Source organism: Neovison vison, chromosome 4 (genome assembly GCF_020171115.1).
Source record: "Neovison vison isolate M4711 chromosome 4, ASM_NN_V1, whole genome shotgun sequence".
Lineage (NCBI taxonomy): Eukaryota > Metazoa > Chordata > Mammalia > Carnivora > Mustelidae > Neogale > Neogale vison.
The window spans coordinates 418843-431160 of record NC_058094.1 but is presented as its reverse complement, the minus strand read 5'-3'; the positions used below and the strand labels follow the sequence as shown (position 1 = coordinate 431160).

The following is a 12318-nucleotide window of genomic DNA, read 5'->3' as shown; positions in this document are numbered from 1 at the left end:
GTTTGTTTGTTTTTTAAGATTTTATTTATTTGACTCGGAGAGCCAGAGAGGGAACACAAGCAGGGGCAATGGGAGACAGAGAAGCAGGCTTCCTGCTGAGCAGGGAGCCTGATGTGGAGCTCCATCCCAGGACCCCAGGATCACGAGCTGAGCCAAAGGCAGACGCCTAATGACTGAGCCACGCAGGTGCCCCTCCCTTTTCCTATTTTAGAAGGAAGGGAGGGGGGCGTGGTTGCCCGGGACGCCTTGGGAGTCTCCAGGCCTCAGATGAAGGGTCAGTTTTCTGCTGAGCCCTGCCGCCGTCCAGTAGGTTTGAATGCCCCTCCTTGTGCAACCGGGCACAGGGCAGAGCCTTGCCATTGCTGATGGACCTCGCATTTTTGCAGGCCGGGTGTCCCTGCGGGCGCGGCTGAGTGATGGTCTTTTCCCTCAGACCAGCTCACCTGCAAGCGCGGAGGCCCCTCGGTCACAGTCACAGCCCGTACCAGCCTCCCAGCGCCGGGACCGCGGTTACCGAGCACTTCCTACAAGTCAGGCTCAGCTCTGAGGACACAGCAGAGGACACAGTAAATGGCCTGTCAAAGATTAGAACGGGGTGGGGAGGCTGGCTGGCTCAGTCTGTTAAGCAGGTGACTTTTTTTTTAAGTTGAAGTTTTTATTATTTGACAGAGGGCGCAGTAGGGGGAGCAGCAGGCAGAGGGAGAGTGAGAAGCAAGCTCCTTGCTGAGCAGGGAGCCGGATGTGGGGCTTGATCCCGGGACCCAGGGCCCGAGCTAAAGGCAGATGCCCAACGACTGAGCCACCCAGGCGTCCCGAGCAGCCTGCCTGGTAGTGATCTCAGGGTGGTGAGACTGAGCTCGGCATTGGCCTCCCTGCTCAGGGTTCTGCTTGAGGTTCTCCCTCTGCCCCCCCCGACCTGCCTCTGCGCACGTACGCCCGTGTGTGCGTGCTCACTCTCTGTGTCAAATAGATACATAAATAAAATCTTTAAAAAACAGTTAGAACAGGGTGAAAAGATAGGAGAGTGACAAGGTGACCACAGTAGTCCTCTAAGGAGGCAGTATTTCAATTGTGACCTGAGCTGCACAAAAGGAGTGAGTTATGCTACGATCTGGTGGAGGAACTTTCCAGACACGAGGAACAGTTAGTGCAAAGTGGGAGTGTTGATGGAGATGACCGCATCAAGTAAACACGGGACAGACACGGGGTCTGCAAAGCTGGATAGTGGGTCCTCCGGGTGGCTCAGTTGGTTAAGTGTTTGCCTTTGGCTCAGGTTATGATCCCGGGGTCCTGGGATCGAGTCCTGCATCAGGGAGCCTTCCTCTCTGCTCTCCTTCTACCCTCATGTGCGCGCGCTCTCTCTCACTATCACATAAGTAAATAAAATCTAAAAAAAAAAAGAATGTACAAGCCATCCTTAGCTCACGGGTCATCCAAAACCAGAGGGCGGGCCGTGGTGGCCAGTCCCTGTGCTAGACGCCGAGAACACGGTTACGGCCACTCACTGAGTCCTCATTACAAACTTACAAAGAAAATACCATTATCATTCCATTCGCAGATAAGGAAACTGAGTAAAAGAGGTCCAGGGACTTGACCGGTCTCCTCAGCTTCTTGCCATTTCAGACCCAGCTCCCGGCCTCTGCGGTACCTGGAGCTGGAGATGTCCGAGGTGTAGGAGTAGGAAGCAGGCCGGTGCTGAGCGTGCAGGGAGATGGCGAGGTGAGCAGGGGCCAGACGACGAAGGCTGTAGAGGCCGGGATAAAACTTCTGGACCGTGTACTTGTTTTTAATACCAAACTTGATTGGGGTGTAATTTACATACAGTAACGTGTACCTGTTGTAAGTGTGTGGTGGGTTTTGGTAGATGTACGTCGGGAAACACCACCGTAACCCAGATGTCGCACATTTTTCTCCCCACCCCCTCCCAGAGTTCCCTTGTTCTCCTGTGGGGTCAGTCCGCCCTCCCCTGGCCCCAGGCAACTACTGATCGGCTTTTCTGTAGATTCTCCTTTCTTAGAATTTCACATAAATGGAATCCTGCAGAATGAACGCTTGGTGTCTGACTTCTTTCACCAGACATGATGTTTTAGGAATTCAGGTTGGTGCAGGTATGAGTAGATAATTCTCTTTGCCTTCCTTCCTTCATTTTTTTTTTTTTTCCCTAACTAAACCCCCCCCTTTTTTTTTATTTAAAAGATTTTACTTATTTATTTGACAGATCACAAGTAGGCAGAGAGGCAGGCGGTGGGGGGTTAGGGGAGAGGGGGGAGGGTGGGGAAGCAGGCTCCCCGCTGAGCAGAGAGCCCAATGTGGGGCTCCATCCCAGGACCCTGAGATCATGACCTGAGCCGAAGGCAGAGGCTTTAACCTGCTGAGCCACCCAGGAGCCCTGAAAGCAGCATTTTTTGACAGAAAACCAGCGAGCTGGTTTCCTTCTGGCCTCTAGGGAGTCAAGGCTGGAATGCCCAGGAAACAGTAGTAGCCAGAGCAGCCAACAAAAGTATAGCCCGCAATAATACATTTCGGACATTGGAGCCATTGTAAATTTTATCCCCATTGTAGGTGAGGAACGCTCTCTGTTTCCGTAACATTCCAAAGTCATGAATACCACGAAGGCACACCAGCCATTGGTGTAAATGTTTATGGTTTTACCGCTGAGTGAGGTGCAGGTTAGAGCAAGGGCACCGAGCAGCTTGTGTGGTGGAGTAGCCAGAGGTCAGAGTGCCCGCTCGGTGACTGCTGAAGGGCTGGCCATAGCATGCCCAGCACCATACTTAACCATTTTCATCCTTTTGTTATTTTGTTATTTTAATTTAATTTTTTTTTTTTTAAAGATTTTATTTATTTATTTAACAGAGATCACAAGTAGGCAGAGAGAGAGGAGGAAGCAGGCTCCCCGCTGAGCAGAGAGCCCGATGTGGGGCTCGATCCCAGGACCCTGGGATCAGGGCCTGAGCTGAAGGCAGAGGCTTTAACCCACTGAGCCACCCAGGCACCCCCTTTGTTATTTTTTTTTTAAAGATTTTCACATTAAATTAAAAACTTTAAAGATTTTATTTATTTGTTTGACAGAGAGAGATGGCGAGAGCACAGCAGGCAGAGGGAGAAGCAGACTCTCCACTGAGCAGGGAGCCTGATGTGGGGCTCATTCCCAAGACCCAAGTGGAAGACAGTTGCTTAACCGACTGAGCCACCCAGGTGCCCCCCCATTTTTTTTATTTTTAAGTGATCACTACACCCAATGTGTAGTGATCCCAAAGCTCTGACTCCAAGATCACGAGTCATGCGCTTCGCCCCCTGAGCCCTGCCAGAAGCCCCGAAGCCCCGTGCTCATCCTTTCCGTAAGAACCATTGCCGAAGCGGGACACGTGGTCGGGGGTGAGTGGGAAGGTGAGCTCAGCAGTAAGCTGGGGGGTGGGGGGGTTGCGTCTGGATGCGAACGTAGTCTTTGTTTCAAGATCAGATGCCCCAGGATTGGCCCTGAGTCTGAGCACCTGCTGCTGTTTCTGCATGCCTGGGGAGACTTCATGGCTCTCCAAGGCCCAAAGTTTTAACCTGTGGGTGCTTTCTCCTATGAAGGGGGTTGAGGAGGGGAGCAGAGAAGCAAATCCTCTCCATATTGTGATAAAGTAGACCTTGCGGAAAACTCCGTCATCCAAATTAGCTTTTAAGGTTTGTGAAAAGTAAGGGCTCTTGCTGGCCCTGGGGCTTGATGTTCTTCCCGAGTGAAGAGAAAACGATCCTGGCTGTTCCAAGCCCTGGAACACGACCGGTGCCCTGCGCAGGGGTCCGTCCCAGGAAACACTGCTCTCCGTGGGAGCGGCTGTCAGCAGCTGGGGGTAGGAACAGGAAGGCGCTGGGGCCACTTACTGCTGGGGGCTTCTGGACAGACTTCTACCCTGTGCTGCTTAGGTTTTCTCAGGGGTAAAATGGGGACGTTACCGGGACCAGTGCCGTGGATAATGAGGCCCTGAGCCTTGGAGTGTATTACAGGTTTGATGCCTTAAGAGCTTCTTTCTAGGTATTGATTAGTCCGGGGAGACGTTTTGAGGCTCTGAGTCCTGATGGCACGTGCATTGTGCGTTCTGCCCAGAACATTTGAGGATTTTCCCCATAAACAGGGTGGTAGCTGTAGTCAGAGACAGCACATATAAAAGATAGCAGAGGGTCACTTAGGTCCCCTGGTTGGCTATTTTGATGACTGTTGTCAAATCCTAGAATCATTTCCCCCCTTTATGAGAAGGAAATTCTGGCATGAGACTTTTCTGAGCCCTCAGTCCAATAAGGAATAGGGGTGGAGGAACGGAGGAGGAAAGGGTGCGCATCTCTCAAAGGGCCCGGCGAGGGCAAGAGGCTCGGACACGCGCAGCTGGGGAGGCCTGTTGGAGGCCCCGCCGCGTGACCTCTTGCAGGACGGCCAGGCCGGGGTGGCTTTACGGCCGCGGGGCTGAGCGCGGGCTGTGGCTGTGCTGTCAGTAAGGACACAGAGACGTGTTTCTGGGCGGGGCAGCGGTTTCTCCAAGCTGATGAGGGAGGACGCTGGAGCCGAGTTCCTCGGAGTCTCACCCCGGGGACGCGGGACACTCGAGCGGCGGCTGGAGTACTTCCGGGGGCCACGGTCCTTTCACCAGCGCCTGGATCTTTTGTAATAACAGCAGAAACCAGACGGTTTGGTTTGCGTAGGGGCCTGCATGTCCTGGAGTTGAGAATTAGGAATATTATTGCTCGGAACGCCTGGGTGGCTCAGATGATGATCCCGGGGTCCTGGGATCGAGTCCCACGTGGGGCCTCTGCTCTGCCTCTCCACCTGCTTGTACTCACTCTGGCTCTCAAATGTATACATTTTTAAAACTCTTAAAAAATTTTATTGATCTTTTATGTTGGCTCACCCAGCATGTGAATGATACGGCTTGTCAGATGAAATCTGAGCGGACGTAGCTCCATCCCCGTCCTTCTAACTAAAGCAGAAGGACCCGGTTTGGCCTGTTCGTAAACAGAGTTACTGCTCCCTGGGTGGATCTAGCATCGAAAGGAAGGCCCGAATATTCTTTGAAGACAGCTTGGAGTGGGTCGTAATCATGAACAGGTCCATCGGGCTTCTGTGTCCAAGCCTGGATTTTGTTCCATCCGGCAGCTTGGAGAAGCCCCTGTCGCTGGTCTGTGATGCCTGGCCAGCCTTCTGGTATCTTGGCCAAAGCTAGTGTTTTGTTTCCGTAACATTCTTGGCGGGTGTCCCGTCTGGCTAGCTGCGCCCAGTGTTGCGCCTGGCTCTCACAGGTTCCCTGTGGCCCGGTGCGTAAAGGTCCGAGAGACCAGGCAGGGAGTTTGGGTCAGTGCGCTGAACTCCGCGGCCGCGCGAGGGCTGTGGGCGTTGAGCGCCCTCCAGCCGTGGTTCTGTTCGGCCTTGTCTAGGGGACATAAGAGACTTGGGGCTTATTTATGTGTTTGTTTATAAAGATTTTATTTGTTTATTTGAGAAACGGGGGGGCCAGAGAGAGCATGAGAGGTGGGGAGGGGCGGAGGGAGAAGGAGAAGCAGACACTCTGCAGGGCCGGGAGCTGATCAGGACCCGAGTGGAAGGGACACACTCAACTGCCTGAGCCCCCGGGCGCCCTGGGGGTTTATCCACAGTCTCAGAAGACTTAACTTTGTTTATTTAGTTATTTATTTGTTATAAAGATTTTATTTATTTATTTGGCAGACAGAGATCACAAGTAGGCAGAGAGGCAGGCAGAGAGAGAGGAGGAAGCAGGCTCCCCCAGGAGCAGAGAGCCCCATTCGGGGCTTGATCCCAGGACCCTGAGATCATGACCTGAGCCGAAGGCAGAGGCTTAACCCACTGAGCCACCCAGGCGCCCAATATATTTATTAATCTTTTATAGAGTGTACTTTGGGGTGGGGAGGAGTAGGGGTAGAGGGAGAGAGAACCCTAAGCAGGTTTTCTCCATCTCCTGACCCTGAAATTACCACCTGAACCAAAATCAAGAGTGACACTCAACTGCCTGAGCCCCCGGGTGCCCCAGAAGACTTCACTGTAAAGGGGCAGGTTTTTTTTTTTTTAAAGATTTTTTTTTTTTTTTAAAGATTTTATGTATTTATTTGACAGAGAGATCACAAGTAGACAGAGAGGCAGGCAGAGAGAGAGAGGAGGAAGCAGGCTCCCTGCTGAGCAGAGAGCCCGATGTGGGGCTCGATCCCAGGACCCTGAGATCATGACCTGAGCCGAAGGCAGCGGCTTTAACCCACTGAGCCACCCAGGCGCCCAAAGGGGCAGGTTTTAGTGGGTTCAGGAGAGCAGCCGGTTGGGAGTGGTTCAGAGGAAAAGGAAGTTTGGCAGAGAAGGAGGAAGACAGCACCAGAAGTAGGGCCTGAGCACAAGTAGTCGCTGCGGGGAAAGAGGCCTCAGAAACCATGTTGACGCCCTTCACTTGGTTGTTTGCTTCAGTTAATTCAGAAATAGTTTATTTGTTTTTTTTTCCAAGGAGACATAGTTAGAACCCTAAAGACATTCAGAAGCCTCAGGAAACCATTTACAATACCTGTCCAGTTCCGGTTTCCCCTTTCTCTTCCTCCCTCCCTCCCTCCCTCCCTCCATTAATGTTCTAAATTACTTTTGGGTAGGTCATCCCTTTGCTTACAAATGAGCATGGGGAGAGACCACAGTTATTAAAATGTAAAGCGGCCAGAGTCCCAGTAGGAAGGACTCCCCCACAGCATTTTGATCTCTGGGATCCAGTTTCTTAGTGGCTATTGTATAGAGCCAAGAGGTCAGTTCCAGAGGCACAGTTTCAGCAGGAACAGCCCGGCTCCAGGAGGAGTCAGCATGGTCCCCATAGGAACAGTCCAGTTCCAAGCAGGAGTTGGACTGAAGACCAAATGGGCATTCCCAGAAAAAAACAAGGCCTTCAGACGGATCTTGCACAAAGCATGGAGAGCAGAGCTTGAAATCTAGGAGAAAACTTAGTCTCCGACTCCAGGGCGGTAAGAAAGCAGTGAGCTCGGTTAGCTCGGTTAGCTCTGCGGGTGCAGGCACCTCGGGGCTGCTGGGAATCTTCTGGATCTCACTTCTGACCACCAAGTGATGCTAACCTTGCAAATAAAACTGCCGGTTACTTGGCAGCAGAGGTGGGTCTTTTGGGCACAGCAGGGACTCGCAGCCTGGAGCCAGCAAGCCGTCTGCTGGGCGAAGGAGAGCAAAGTCTTTCACGGGCGGCAAGGGGGAGCTGGCAGGGGCTGCTGTCAGGGACCTTGGTGTCCGGGAGGAAGCGCGGGGGCGGGGTGGCTTCTCCTCCTGGGCTCCCAGGCTGCGGGGAGCAGGAAGCCTTCCTCCTGCGGTGGGGGTGGAGGCGCAGGAGCAGGAAAGTGGCCCCCAAAGCAGTAGCCGCTTGGAAGGTCCCCGCCAGGCTAAGCTTGAGGGCAGAGCTCCTCCTGCTGGCCGCCGACTCCGCCCGACTGAGGTTTCCTTCACTGATTTTCATGTGCTCTTGTCTATTGCTGTGTGTCACCTTACTCCAAAATATAGTGACTTGGGGTGCCTGGGGGGCTCAGTGGGGTAGCCTCTGCCTTCGGCTCAGGTCATGGTCCCAGGGTCCTGGGGTCCACCGCTGCGTCAGGCTCCCTGCTCAGTGGGGAGCCTGCTTCTCCCTCTCCCACTCCCCGTTTGTACTCCCTCTCCTGTCATCAGATGAATAATAAAATCTTTTAAAAAATAAATAAAATCTTTTTTATTAGTTTTTTTTAAGATTTTATTTATTTATTTGACAGAGATCACAGCAGGCAGAGAGGCAGGCAGAGGGAGAGGGGAGGAAGCAGGCTCCCCGCGGAGCAGAGAGCCCGGTGGGGCTTGATCCCCCGACCCGGGGACCATGACCTGCGCCGAAGTAAGGTGCTTAACTGACTGAGCCACCCAGGCGCCCCTAGAAGAAACAGGTTTTAGTTTCAATATTTTCCTCTGTTTGTCTATTTTGTATTTCAGTATTTTTTGTCTTTATTAGTATTCTCTTTTACGTACTTTGGGTTTAATTTTCCCCTCTTTTTCTAGCTTTTTCGGTGGAGGCTTAGTTCATTAATTTGACCTTACTTCAGCAATCAAAGGTAAACATTTCCTTCTAAGCACTGTTTTAACTTTATCTCACATATTTTAATCTGTATGTTTTCATTTTTATTCACCTCAAAATATGTTCTAATTTCCATTTTGATTCCTGTCTTAACCTGTAGGCTATTTAGAAGTATGGTTTTAAGATTCCAAATATTTGGGAATTTTCTCAGATATATTTTTGTTATTGATTTCTTTCTCAAAAATTTTATTTATTTATTTATTTATTTATTTATGAGAGAGAGAGAGAGAGAGAGAGAGAGAGAGCGAGCTCAAGCCAGGAGAAGAGTCAGAGGGAGAAGCATACTCCCCACTGAGCAGAGTGTGGGGCTCAATCCCAGGACTCCCGGATCAGGACCTGAGCCAAAGGCAAATGCCTGACCAACTGAGCCACCCAGGCGCCCCTCTTACCTGTTTCTAATTGAATTCCATTGTAGTTGGTGAACACTCTGTTCTCATTCTTTATAAAGTTGCTGAATCTTGGATTATGTTTCAGCATATGGTCTACCCTAGTGAAATCAGGTTTTTTGGGTTGTTTTTTGTTTTTTAGCTTTATTAATGGAAAATTTCAAACATCTCTACAAGTAGGTAGAATACAATGGTCCTCATATATTCATCATCCAACTTCAACAATTACCAACTCATGCCAATTTTGTTGTACCTGTATCTTTTATATTATTTTGAAGTGAATCTCAAATATATTATTCACTCTGTCATATTTTTGTATCTATTTCTGGAAGTAATGCTTTTTTTAAAAGTAATTTCTACACATGGGCGCCTGGGTGGCTCAGTGGGTTAAGCCGCTGCCTTCGGCTCAGGTCATGATCTCAGGGTCCTGGGATCGAGTCCCCGAATCGGGCTCTCTGCTCAGCAGGGAGCCTGCTTCCTCCTCTCTCTCTCTGTCAAATAAATGAATAAAATCTTTAAAAAAAAAAAAAAAAAAGTAATTTCTACACTTAGCATGGGGCTTGAACTCATGACCCTGAAATCAAGAGCCCCCTGAGATCAAGAGTCACAGGTTCTGCCAAGTAGGCCAGCCAGACACCCCTAGAAGGAGTACTTTAAAAATACATCACAATACCTAGGGGCGCCTGGCTGGCTCAGTTGGTTAAGCAGCTGCCTTCAACTCAGGTCATGATCCCAGCGTCCTGGGATTGAGTCCTGCATTCTCCCTCTCCCTCTGCAGCTTCCCCTGCTTGTGCTCTCTCTCTCTCTCTGACAAATAAATAAAATCCTTGTTTTTTATTTTTTATTTATTTTTTTAAAAAAAGATTTTATTTATTTATTTGACAGAGAAAGATCACAAGTAGGCAGAGAGGCAGGCAGAGAGAGAGCGAGGAGGAAGCAGGTTCCCCGCTGAGCAGAGAGCCCGATGCGGGACTCGATCCCAGGACCCTGAGATCATGACCTGAGCCGAAGGCAGCGGCTTAACCCACTGAGCCACCCAGGCGCCCCTGTTTTTTATTTTTTTAAAGATTTTGTTTACTTATTTGAGAAGGGGTGAGAGGTAGAGAGCGCGCACAGAGGGAGACAACTAGACAAATCTCCAGTCTCATAAATGTCACTGTTACACATTTTATGATTTGCTTGAATTTGGATCCAAACAAGATGCAAATGTTGCATACAGTTCTGAAGCTTCTTGAAATATGTAGGTTCCCCGACCATCAGTTTCCCCGGATGCTCAGTTTATTTGTTGAAGAAACTCTGTCACTTGTTTATAGTTTCCCACCTCGAGATCCTTCTATTGTGCCTCTTTGGTGCCCTTTGACCGGCTCTGGCTCTGTCTCCCGCATTTCCTGGGAACCGGTGTCCCGGCAAGCCTCCATCGGATTCTCTCTAGTGTTCCATTGTTTACGGACACTGCTCAGTAGAAGGTGGCTGTCCCTCCACTGTGTGGCACAGTGTCCAGGTGTCTTTTTTGTGGCTGATAAAAGTTTCTGGGAGGGTTCGTGCAGGAGACGCGAGCAGACAGAGGCGGCCGGGGAGGAGCTGGGGGGAGGATGGGTGGACGAGGTGGGGGGAGCGAGGAGCGCCCCGGCAGCGATGGGAAAACAAAACAGGAGAACGCCAGAGTTCTCTGACAGTGAGCCTGTTTGGTTTTCGGTGTGGATGCCGGCGTCTGGGTTTGATGGGTTTCAGTCCGTCCCGCTTGCTCTTTGGACCGCCTCAGTCCCGAGGTGGCCCGGTGGCCGGCGGTGGGGGCGTCGGTCGCGGCCGCGGGCTCTGCCCCGTCCTGCTTGTGCTGTGACGAGATGCTGCGCCAAGTTGAGGTCCGGCATCTCCAAGCCCAGGCCTGGAATCAGCCTTTTCTACAAAGACGTTTGTAAGGAAAATGTTTTTATTATTATTATTTTTTTAAAGATTTTGTTTATTTATTTGAGAGAGACAGGGAGAGAGAGCAGGAGCGAGGAGAAGGACAGACGGAGAAGCAGACTCCCCGTGGAGCTGGGAGCCCGATGCGGGACTCGATCCCGGGACTCCGGGACCATGACCCGAGCCGAAGGCCGTCGCGCAACCTACTGAGCCACCAGGCGTCCCAGGAAAATGGTTTCTTGGACCCTCGCTGCTGGGCTGCTCACTGTTTCTGAGTCTTTCCCGTGGGCAGAAGTAGGAAGTTTGTTTTAAATGGAGTAGCGGGTGCTCGCTTCGGCAGCACATATACTAAAATAAATGGAGTAGCGGTACAAGACTCTGTTGGTAGTTCCAGGTCAGATTTAAGACTACAGGAATTTTATTTTTCCTGCTTGCTTTTGCTCTTGTATTTGTATCTTCTTCCTCCCACGCCAGGATCTTGGTTCTCAGTGACTCCGGGTGATGGAATTGTGACATGACCAGTGTTAAGTATGAACTACTTACCTGCTGCATCCCACAGGAAGCCTGGAACAGTCTTAGAGCAAAAATACAAACTTCACAGCTGATCACATGATTATTGCGAACAGGCCATTTTGGCAATTCCCCAAAGCCTGGGCGAACCTCTGTCCCTGCTCCTGCAGCCTCGTGCCAAGGCGGAACTGGAGCTGGCAGCCTGGACCTCCGCTTCCTCTACTCACCCCGCCTTTGCTTTTTTTTCCCCGTAATTGTGATAAAAGGTGCATGACACAATATCTACTATTGTAACCATTTTAAGGTACGATTCAATGGCACTGAGTACATCCTCTGGCTTGTGTAGTCATCGTCTGTATCTGTTACCAGAACCTTCTAACCTCTAACCTTCTAGAAGGTTAGAACCTTCCAACCTTCTAATCTCCTGAAATAGAAACTCTGTCCCCTTAATTTTTTAATTTTTATTTATTTATTTATGACAATGTTAGTTTTATTGATTGATTGATTAACACGTAATGTATTACTGGTTTCAGGGGCACAGTCTGTGATTCATCGGTCTTACACAGTTCGCAGCGCTCAGCGTAGCACACGCCCTCCCCAGTGTCCATCACCCAGCCGCCCCATCCCTCCCACCCCCTCCACTCCAACAGCCCTCAGTTTGTTTCCTGAGACCAAGAGTCTGTTATGGTTTGTCCCCCTCTCTGGTTTCGTCTTGTTCCGTTTTCCCCTGTGATCCTCCGTCTTGTTTCTCAGATTCCTCAAATCAGTGAGATCAAATGATAATTGTCCCTCTCTGATTGACTTATTTTGCTTAGCATAATGCCCTCAGTTCCATCCGTGTCATTGCAAATGGCAAGATTTAGGTTTTTTTTTATGACTGTAATATTCCATTGTATATGTATACTTCATCTTTTTGTTGTTGTTTAAAGATTTCATTTATCTATTTGACAGACTTCACAAGTAGGCAGAGATGCAGGCAGAGGTGGGGGGGGATGCAGGCTCCCCACCGAGCAGAGAGCCCAGAGTGGGGCTCGATCCCAGGACCCTGAGATCATGACCTGAGCCGAAGGCAGAGGCTTTAACCCACTGAGCCACTCAGGTGCCTCTTTGAATACCACATCTTCTTTATCCATTCATCTGTTGATGGACATCTGAGCTCTTTCCATAGTTCTGCTATTGTGGACGTTGCTTCTATAAACATTCGGGTGCATGTACCCCTTCGGATCACTATGTTTGTATCTTTGGGATAAATACCCACTAGTGAAATTGTTGGGTCATAGGGTAGCTCTATTTTCAGCTTTTCGAGGAACTTCCATATTGTTTTCCAGAGCGGCCGCACCAGCTCGCATTCCCACCAACAGTGCAGGAGGGTTCCCCTTTCTCCGCATCCTCGCCAGCAT

At 50.3% G+C, this 12318-nt stretch overlaps 1 protein-coding gene across 5 annotated transcripts in view; it reads left to right on the top strand.

Moving 5' to 3' along the window:
- The window catches only part of PPP1R16A (protein phosphatase 1 regulatory subunit 16A), a 37032-nt gene that overhangs the window by 2931 nt on the left and 21783 nt on the right, over positions 1-12318 (top strand). Inside the window, exon 1 of one of the 5 annotated variants that reach the window (XM_044244726.1) lies at positions 3159-3198. The exons of the other annotated variants lie outside the window; for them this stretch is intronic. The gene's annotated coding sequence lies outside the window, so the exon portion shown is untranslated. Of the gene's footprint in view, positions 1-3158; positions 3199-12318 lie in introns of those variants that run through there. 5 annotated transcript variants of the gene reach the window in all.